At 33.5% G+C, this 11,130-nt stretch overlaps 1 long non-coding RNA gene and 1 other non-coding gene across 2 annotated transcripts; one reads left to right on the top strand and one right to left on the bottom strand.

Annotated features, from left to right (window-relative positions):
• Nucleotides 1-2,706: 2,706 nt before the first annotated feature.
• Nucleotides 2,707-3,428, top strand: LOC145162428 (uncharacterized). Its single transcript, XR_013739102.1, has 2 exons — nt 2,707-3,053; nt 3,148-3,428. It is a non-coding gene; the product is annotated as an uncharacterized LOC145162428 (long non-coding RNA).
• Nucleotides 3,429-3,778: 350 nt separating this feature from the next.
• On the bottom strand, nt 3,779-3,874 carry LOC145168122 (small nucleolar RNA snoR31/Z110/Z27). Its single transcript, XR_013741709.1, has one exon. It is a non-coding gene; the product is annotated as a small nucleolar RNA snoR31/Z110/Z27 (small nucleolar RNA).
• Nucleotides 3,875-11,130: the final 7,256 nt, after the last annotated feature.

Genomic DNA, 11,130 nt, shown 5'->3' on the forward strand with positions numbered 1-11,130 from the left:
CAAGTACCTCGACGCTTCTTCCACCAACTTCCACTCGCCATATGGTCACCCGTGCAAAAGCAGGTATGTTCAAACCCCGACATTGAATCGAATTCTCACCTGTCGCTCACTCATCATGCCTTATATGCTTCTCTTTTTGCCTCAACGGATACTAAGGGTTATAAAACTACTCTCAATAATCCCATATGGGTGATGGCCATGCATAATGAACTTGAGATGTTACATAAAAACAACACATGGACCCTTGTCCCTCGTCCACCCAACCATCCTATTGTTGGGTCCAAATGGTTGTTTCGGACCAAGTTTCATTCTGATGGATCCATTGAACGTCATAAGGCTCGTCTTGTCGCTTAATGGTATAGTAAAACATCGGGTATTGTGTAACATCCCAAAAATCAAGGTAAAAATTTCATTTTTAAAATCCAACCAAAAACCATAATTATTTACAAAAAAATTGTTCCCAAAAGTAATAATCACAAATTAGAGTATCCCAAAATCCAATATCATAAGACCAGAAGAATGTGCACGATCACGTCTTTGCTTTCCTACGATCATCTAAAGTACCTGAAACATAAAACTTAAACCGCAAGTCAAAGCTTAGTGAGTCCCCCCATAGTACCATACACAACCAATACAGATAACAACATGCACATATGAGCCTTCACCCTGACTGGACTGCCTCGCAGCGCCTACAACCTATCTGGACTGCTCTCCGGGCCTTCGGCCTGACTAGACCGCCTCGCAGGCCTTTGGTCTATTCGGACCACGCCGGGTATCTTGGCCTTCAGCACAAAGAAGGACCGATTCAACCCAATAAACCATAACATGTCGACATATACAATAACAATCAATAACCAGCAACATAGGTAATCATACAGATCTACCAATCTAATTCATACTCGGTTAACACAGGTAATCATACAGATCTACCAGTCTAACACATACTCAGTATAACTTCAATCAAATATATCAGGATATAAAATTCAATGGGCTGGCCTTGGTGCCTTCGACTTAGAAGTACAGTGAGGAAAACTCACCTCAAAGTCTGATAAGATAGTTGAACATGTCACAACTCCGACTGTTGACACAACAGGTCACCTATACATCAAACAGTGACCAAATCTCAACTACAACTCAAAATACCCAAAATATCCCTAGGTCAAAATCCTGGTCAAGGTCAAAGGTCAAAAAGTCAACCGAGCCAACTCAGGTTGAGTACGTCTGACATACTCAGCCATTACGCCTCGCAGAATACATTATTTGGCCAGCTTACGGGGTCCTGACCAGGTACGCGTAACGTACCCTTTAGTACGCCCATCGTACGCGGCTGCCATCTTTTCTCCCCTATTAAGTGCTTAATCTATTAATTCCTTTCGTCCAAAGCCCATATCTTGTACGAAATAACGTCTTAAATCATAAAGTTTCCAACTTTATGATCTTGCATGGCTATTAAGTGCTCAACACCAAAACCCTAACTTAACACAAGGTTTTAAACCACTTAAGAGCATGCATGGAGGGATATGAACAACCAAGATTCCATTTTTATAACGCAAGACACTCTAAAACGTCCAAAAGGACAACTCATTTGGTCTAGAGTAGTCCATACTCTCTTAGACCAAGAATATGGGACTAAAAAGCACAAAACTCCACATCTAGCAAGATCTAATAAGATAATCAACAAGTTTAGAACTTTATACATTTTGGAGGTTGCTCAAAGAGTGTAAAACTCATATCTCAAAGCTTGGAGTTCCTTCCTTGCTTTCCAATGGCTTCTTTCCTTCAAAAGTGGACCCCAAACACCAAAAATAAGCTCAAAACACCGCAAATGGGAAGTAGGGTTTGTAAGGGACGATGAGAGGGATGGAGGCTGATGAAAATGAAGGGGTCTCAATGAGTTAAGGGTGCTTAAATAGGGTCCAAACCCAAATAATTAGGGTGCGTACACACAAAAGACGCGTTTTCCACTTTAAGTGTCAAAGGACCAACTTTGCAAACAATTCTCATACTAAGGGTCAAAAACGTAAATTACCTGAATCAAGATGTTACATATTGATTACTCCCACACATTAAGCCCAATTGTTAAAGCCTCAACTAAACCTCAACTTTTCGAATTATAATTTTTCGAATTATATACTCTCTTTGGTTGTTCTCAACAACTAGAACTTGTATTTTTAAATTTCATATATGTCCTTCTTAAGCATCAAAATATCATATTTGTGCAACTTAATTTCTTAATATCATATTTTACCATTCATAAACATTCAAAATATGCTATTTACTCAAATCTTTTTTACAATGTTTTTAATAGTTATAATAATTTTTATATCTTATCATTATTATAATAATTAAAATTTTTAACCATATTATCCCTACGTCTATATTAATGGAACATATACTTCTAAATTGCAGGAATGTTTAAAAAAAAAATCATATTTAACCTTCTCCACGATGAAACATACATTTTAAATTGTTGGAATGTTGTTCTGTTGAAAAAAAAAAAAAAAAACCTTTATATTTAAGCCTTCTCTATAAAATTATATATTGATTGCTTAGTTTTTGTTCGTTGTTGTTGAATATTGTGAATTTTGTAGGAGGATATTTTAGAAATTATTGTTGAATATTGTGAATTTTGTAGGAGGATATTTTAGAAATTAACATTGTTATTTTGATATTAACATTGATATCGAAAAGGAGGAACGGGTTGTCCACACCCGAATAATGATCCGACGGACAACTGTCAGCTGCAGAAAGGAAAGATCTCGTTAATTTTCCCCCTTTTGATTCTCTGTTGCAAACCATAATTCAATTCACCAATCGGGAACCTCTAAGAACTTTGAACAACAATGGCTACCAGATACTGGATAATTTCTCTTCCCGTTCAAAGTTCCAAAAACTCACGACACTCCTCTCTGCAGAGTATAGCACTCATGGCAATCGCTTTCGCTTATTTTTACCAAGTATCTTATTCAATTTGAGTAACTTTGCAGTTTAATATCCCAAATCTTCGTGTTGGCACTCTGGATTCGCTTTCAGACCCCAGCGATGAACTCAAGGTTAATATTTTAATAGTTAGTGAAAGCTTTATCCTAAATTTGATTTTTGGTTTGAAACTGGTTATTGACATAACTGTGTGCATGTTCTCACAAGATACGGCGTCAGACTGAAGATTTGGAAAAATTTTAGTAGTTCCTTGACCGTTGATGGAGTTCCTGTGGATTCATATCTTACAAAGTAATGGATCGACATTTGTTCTAATCATGTTTCCGTATTGATGAAAAATTATGCATTTTGATTGGATGAATTTGATATTGTAGATTTGTGTATGAGACACTAGATTCGCTTGTTAAGATCAACTGAGATTCATATGATCCTTGGGTTGTAAATGTATTGAGGTTATTTAACTTTGATAAAAGGATTATTTTGAAGTACATTGGAATAGTATAAGCAGTCCTATCACCTATATACTAGGTAAATGATGAGAGTACCACTGATATGTGGTATTTCTCAATGAAATGAGCTGAAATCGTACAGTATTAATTTACAAAAAGATAAACTTGATCGTTATAAACTAAAACCACAAATGACTAAATAAGTAGATATGTAAAATAAACTTACAAGACAAAATATGTATGCACGATAACCTATTCAGGACAAATATGTACACAAGCCATTAAACCCTAAAAAAATAATCTTTTTTGATAATAAGTTTCGCAATATTTTTAGTGAATCTAATCGGAAAAAGCCATCTGCAATGGATACAAATTTTTATAATGAAATCATCAAAATCAGAAACAAAAAATGCTTTCTCATACACAGCATTGTCAAACCGTGTCAGAAGGTGTCCTAAGATTTTTCTGATTTCATCATCTTTGATGATTTCAATTCTCGCATCCACGCAAAATCTCAAAAAATAATAATAATAATAATAATAATAGTAATAATAATAATAATAATAATCCAAAGCAACATAAATCAACACAGGACTAAAGAGTACATAAAAAAAGAGATTGAAAAAACCAAATATTATGATCAGAAAGAACGTAGCAAGGAGATATCGGGATCATTTGATATTAAATCATCTCCGCTCCATTATCCTCATCTCATAAAAAATCGAATTTTAAAAACAGAAACGTAAGCCCGATTAAGTCATCGATTGATTTCTTCTAGGGCTTGAAAAAGGAAGAGGTGGGAATGAAACGGAATAGGATGGAGGGAGAGGAGAAGAAAGGCTAGTTTTATAGTGGAAAATTGTTATAAAACCCTAGCGGCAGATTAGATTTGCAGCCGCTATAATATGGTGTTTGGTTGAATGTATATTGTTGTCCTTCGTCTGGATTAGGGTTTTATATTTTGGTGTTTGGCACTTTGCTTTTTTATAAAAATCAAAAAATCAAAAATAATTTCTCTATAGGTTTATATATATAGACAAAATTGTAAAAATGGTACTTGTGGTTTGCCAATTTCGTTGGCTAAGTTCTAAAAGAAAATTTATTAGCAAAAAAGTCTTTATTTCGTGGTTTTCTTGTGGTTTTGGAAAATAATGGATCGATTTACCTCTGTGACCATTTATGCAATTTTGGCAAATGATGGATTTACCTTTTGTAATATGACTGTTAACTTTTGGCAAATGATGAATTTACCTCTGTGACCATTTATGCAGTTTTATCTTTTTACCAAACTACAAGGACCAATTATGTAATTTCTTTTTCATTTTATTAAATTATTATATATTAATTCTTTTAATTACTTTTTTTTTAACTTTTTTCTTATTGTATTATTTTTTATTGGATTATTATATATTAATAAATATTATTTTTAATAAATTATATTTATATATTAATAAATATTACTTTTTTTTAATTAATTTTTTTTGAATTTCTTCTTTTATGCATTAATTCTTTTTTATTGGATTATTATATATTAATAAATATTATTTTTAACATATAATATTTATTTATTAGTAAGTGTTACTTTATTGGATTATTAATTTCATTTAATTAAATTTTTTTAATTTTTTAATGCGTTAATTCTTTTTATTGGATTATTAATTTAAATTATTTTTATTTATAAAAAATCATATTTTTTAATTGTTTTTATTTTCTTTTAATTTCTTTCTTTATTATTTTAAATAAAAATACCAAAAAATCTCACCCACCCCACATTTCCCAATTTATTTTAAATATTTAGAAGATAACATATTTTGGACAACACCACCACCATCACTCAGTCACAACAAACCACTATCGGGCTGTCTCCAACCCTGTTACTATATATATATATATATATATATATATATATATATATATATATATATATATATATATATATATATATATATAGTAGCCGTTTACCCGCGCTAAGCGATGGGTACGAATAATTTCTTTCAGAATTTGTTTCTAAAGGTAATTTTTTTTTGCGTAGATAGTTACTACATTTAAATAATTATCAATAAGAGTTATGTTAATAGAAGCGAAATCAATAAGAATTAAAAAATGAAAAGTTGGAAATATTTACAAATGTACATGACCACATGATAGATTGTGTATTATTAATCGTGTAACACTTCTTTATACACCACAATTGATGTATAGACTTCACTGTCGTTGAATTGTTTGTTAGACTCCACTAATACTTTTGTATTGACATGTGATATCCCTCTCGATAATATCACATAAAGTTGGTCATGCAGTAAAACCGGTTTTGAAAGATAAATACCAACATTTGGAATTGTTTATCCCTTATTTTATGAATTGTCATCGCGAAACATATCGAATTGAAAATTGTTTTCTCTTTAGCTTGATGGGAACATGTCATCTTCAGACGGACATAGATTGCATCAGTCAAAGCATTCAATGACTTCTTATTTTTTTTAGTGAAAGGAATTACTATATCATCGGGGATGCGAATAAAGTTTTCTTGCACAGTTTCTTCTAATCCATGACCAACAAGTAATAGAAAGTTAGAGAACCATATATCAGTTAATGCTCTAATATTTATCGTTGCAACTTGATAATTGAAGACCAAAGAGACGATATTTGTATGCTAATCCACAGTTTGTGCTCGTGTGAAGGGTGGTGCAACAAATGCAAGTATGTTAAAATTTGATGTTAAAATACAAATTTGTTGTCGTTTTGGTAAAAGTAAAAGTATTTTGATGTTTGGTAGCAAACGGTAAGCTTTATGCAATATCTCTTTAGGTTTAATCACAAAAAAATAACTTTATTTTATTAAACTTTTTTTGAACATCGGTTAATCACAAAAGAAATCCATATGTTGTTTCTTATTAGATTTAGGGTGTTCAAATAACTAAAACCAAAAAAACCAAAACTAACAAATCATTCCATTCTACGATAATGCCTATGTTCTAGAACAAATCCAACTAAAAGAAAGTAATCCAATAATATTAAAAATAGCTCATCTAGACCCTTTCTTCCCTCTGAATATAATCTAGTTGTATAAATTCCACGTCCCCAAGATATGCGGCGAAACAAAAGCATCCAAACCTGCTTCGGCATTGGTAGACAACCTAGCTTTGTCGATGACAACATTCAAATGTAAAAATTTATTGAACAAATACATAAATAAGTACATACACATACAGAACACGAACTCATAATACACATCACACACGGGACCATAACAATATGCTTTAAAAATGACACATTTAGCTAGTCCAAATGAATTACACTAATAATCCCGGGAATTTGAAAGCGTGTAGAAGATAAGTATGTTACAATTTAATTAAGTTCAATACCATTGTACTTTCAATTATTAGTTATTAAGCCATTGTACTTTGAAAATCCACCAAATTCTAACATTGTACTTTCAATTTGTTTTCTTATTATTTTATTATTGACAAAAGGCTTTTGAATAAATGTTCATATCGGAGTTTAATATTGTCCCTAATCGACACTACATCATAGTTCCAAATAACCATATAATAGTTTCAAAACTGACCATTTTGAGACTTCTTTTCAACAAGCTTTTACTATTTTTACTGTACTCTTGACTAAAATGACCATTTTGATAGAAAAGTGCTGGAACATTTTTTTGGAAAATAACCATATCACAGTTTCTTATTAGACCTAAATGACACCATGTCACATTTCCGACATAATCATATAATAGTTTAAAAAATGCCTATATTAACCAATTTACCTTCTTTTTTTTTGGCAAAATGACCAAGTCAAGACCGTTCTAATGAAGAAGATAAAATCACCCATTTCAAGACATGTAGAAAAACTAACACACATGTGTGGAGTTAAACATAGCACCTTTGAAAGTCCATAAGCCACATGATCTTCTACTTTGATTTTGTTCATACTATAGGAAGATCAGAACTATACTTTCTAGTGGTATGACATATCAAGATGACGGAACTGGTTGATCAACTATCATTTCCTAAATAAAAAAGTTGAATGGCTTCTTCAAGTTTCCAACTTGTAGCCTGACTTTAGGGAAGCATCATAGTAAATAATATTGATAATGGTTCCAACAGTCTAAAAGTTAACATGTGTTTATCGAAAAAGGTAAATTGTGTTATCAGATAGTCAAAATCAATGTCTTTCAAATGCAAGAAAGAAAATATTGCGTTCCGATAAAACCAACTGGTGAAGGTATGTTGATATAAAGCCTTACACAAAATCATTTTGAATGTACAATGGTGTATTAAGAATAAATGAAAGTACAATGTTATAGCAAACAAATCTTGAAAAGTATATTGATATTACTTGCATATATCCTAAAAAGGATATAAATTTTTTTGGAAAGCACATTGACACTACTAAACTAAAGAAGGAACATAAATACAAAACAAATATATATAACAAAAAATAAAAATTTATTTTTAATCAATAAAAGTGGATACCCAATGGGTATCAGTTCCAAATATTTGAGAAAAGGAACCAATCCTATTTATATAGGTTTCGGTCTCCAATTTTCGGTTCTGTAGCAATTCTGGTTATACACCTGGGGACCAAGATTAGATGTTCACCCCTAGTATCTCCAATGCTAAGGCTGGTCTGTAAACAACATTTTTGACCCATAGATTAATTCGAGAGTGAAGGTAGTAAGTACCTGGGAAGTGATTTCGAAGTGATAAAGGTGTTGGGCAAGGGCGGAGACATTGACGCTGGATACCTCGCTGGAGAGTCCAAGGTCATCGATAATTTGAAATTATTTCATTCTGATGGCGATCGAGAGAGAGAAAGAGAGGCGAGAGAGAGAGAGGGACGTCTTCAGTGGGGGAGGTCGACAGCCATGGACCTTCGGTCTTCGGTGGGAGACGTTGGTGGAGATTTTTGCATCTTTAGTGGAGACGATGAGACAGCGGCTGTGTTTAGGAGATTAGGGTAAGGTTCGCGTGTAGTGTAGTGTTTAATATTATTGTACCTGATGTAATACATGTTGTACCTCTTAATTTTCAAGAAAGGGGCAATATGTTTAATAATATAGTAAAGATATATATATATATATATATATATATATATATATATATATATATAATTTCAGTAATTATTCACGAAGTGAGATCATCGTGTGTATTTTAGTTTTTGTGTATTCACATGTATCTAAATTTGTTATATATTTCAATAAACTTATGATTTTAACTTATGATTTTGACATATATAATTTCCCTAGAAATATTTCTACATGAAATACGCAAAAGTGTCGTGTTCCATCGTTGAAAATCGGTCGGACAACCGCGAATAACCTTCATCGATTGTTCGGCGAAAACCCCACCAACTTATTACACCCAATGCCACCAATAGCCACCTAAGACAACCTCATCACAATCTGTCAGAATCCTCTATATCTGCCACTAAGCTAACCATATTCTGCTACAACCACCAGGAGGTCCGATCGAAACACTCCTGGTCAGCTCCTCCTTTCGTTGCTTTTTACCATCTTGCGTCGTCGTATCATCTCGCTGGAAATCATCGATCATCGACTACATTCGACCATTCTCAACGAAAACTACACTAGTCGACTACCCACACAATGTGCAATAAACCCCAGAAAGCATACAGCCTCCAGCCGACTATTCATTAAAGATATTGCCATCGATGACGACAATGTTAGATCGAGGGTTTTCAAACCACCATAGCCACTACAGGTGGTGGCAAGGTTGTAGAACTCGTTATTCGGTACTCGTTCGGCCAACCGCCGAGTAGCGAATACTTGGATTTGGTAATTCATGTAGAAATATTTGTAGGGAAATTATATATGTCAAAATCATAAGTTTATTGAAATATATAACAAATTTAGATACATGTGAATACACAAATACTAATATTCACACGATGATCTCACTTCGTGAATAATTACTATAATTATATATATATATATATATATATATATATATATATATATATATATATATATATATAATATATATATATATATATATATATATATATATATATATATATATATATATATATGTATATATATAGTAACAGGGTTGGAGACGGCGAGTTGACGGGTCAACTCGGCGAGTTGAGTTGGACTTCATGAGGGTCCTGGGGGACCGAAGGGACTCGGCGAGTCGCATAGATGCACTCGGCGAGTCGGGTCAACATGGACTGTTGACTCAAGTGTTGACTTCTATGACTTTAGGGTTTGGTCAAGGCAGGGTTGTAGGGACATGGAGGGGAAAATGGTCTTTTACCCATTCCAAGAGTTTGAGAGAGAGAATAACCTAGTTTACTTAGAGACGTGATTTGAATGTTAGTTAGAGATAATTATCTTATGTGTTAGGCGGAGGCCAGTTCGAGATTCGCGTACGAGAGTATTTACTTGCTTGCTTAAGAGGTGAGTCTTCTCACTATACTTACCTAGAGTGGTAACCTTTGTGTGACCGGAGGGTCTTATGTGCTTATTTGAGTTATGTGATATTATGCATTTTGTCTGTGTGATATATATGTTATATTCTATGTTTTACTGAGACAGGACCGGAGGGTCCAACCGGAGTTGTGGGACCGGAGGGTTTCCACTGAGACAAGATCGGAGGGTCCAAACCGAGTTGTGAGACCGGAGGGTCTTCACTGAGATACTGGACTGGAGGGTCCACCCGAGTTGTGGGACTGGTGGGTCCCACTGAGATACATTGACCAGAGGGTCGTATTGAGCTATAGCCATGAGAAGCTAATGAGATATGTGTGGTATTTTGGGGAACTCACTAAGCTTCGTGCTTACCGTGTTATGTGATATGTGTTTCAGGTTCTTCTCAGGACCGCGGGAAGGCGCCGGTTTGATTGTACACACCAGAGAAAGAGTTATGTTTTGAGGATCTTGGATTATTAATCAAACAATTATGGAGTTGCGTTTTGTAAATTAAACAAAAGGGATCTTTGTGAAATGTGTTATGAGAATTATGCGATTTTAAAATGAAATTTTTTTTTTGAAAATTTACGGTGTTACAAGTTGGTATCAGAGCCTTGGTTTGAGGGATTCGGATGCACCTTCGGGTATGTCTGGACTCAAACTGAGGATTAGAGAAAAAATTTCAAAATAAATGATTTTTCTAAAACGAGCAAGAGTTTCCAAGAGAAAAACGAGAAGGAACAGTGTGTACAATCAGCCAGAGCACGAACGGTGATTTCTCAAAATACCCTTACTTATTTGTGTTATGAGTTATTATTGAGATATTAGTGATGCATGCTAGAAGATAGGCTAGGTATTTCATATTTCAGGGATAAAGTTGCCTGATTTGTGATGCCTTAGCCTAGGAGTTGTTGCTATTTGTTATGTGCCTTGAGTATGTGCTGAGCAAGGTGTTGTTTGTTTTTTCGAAGCGAAAATTCGTGAAGTCTGCAGACCACCTCTGCAATCCTCAGTAGCAGAAGAGGTGGAACAAACGGCTGCAGCCCATAATAAGAAACATGTTTGTTTTTTAACATCTGCAGACTGCTGCAATAAACTGAAGTTTAAATAAACTAATTTTATAAACTGAAAATAGTTTTCAACACCGAAATTTAAATAATAATCTAGTCTTAAAACATTGAAAGAATACCTAAAAAGAACATGTAAAAAAACAAAAATATAAAACTTTTTAAAAAAACTTACAAAAATATAAAAGAAGCTAACAACTTTATTCTAGAAAAAAACTAACTTTAAAAAACATAAAAA

This window comes from Lactuca virosa, chromosome 3 (assembly GCF_052849685.1).
Source record: "Lactuca virosa cultivar CGN04683 chromosome 3, Lactuca_virosa_CGN04683_v6, whole genome shotgun sequence".
NCBI lineage: Eukaryota > Viridiplantae > Streptophyta > Magnoliopsida > Asterales > Asteraceae > Lactuca > Lactuca virosa.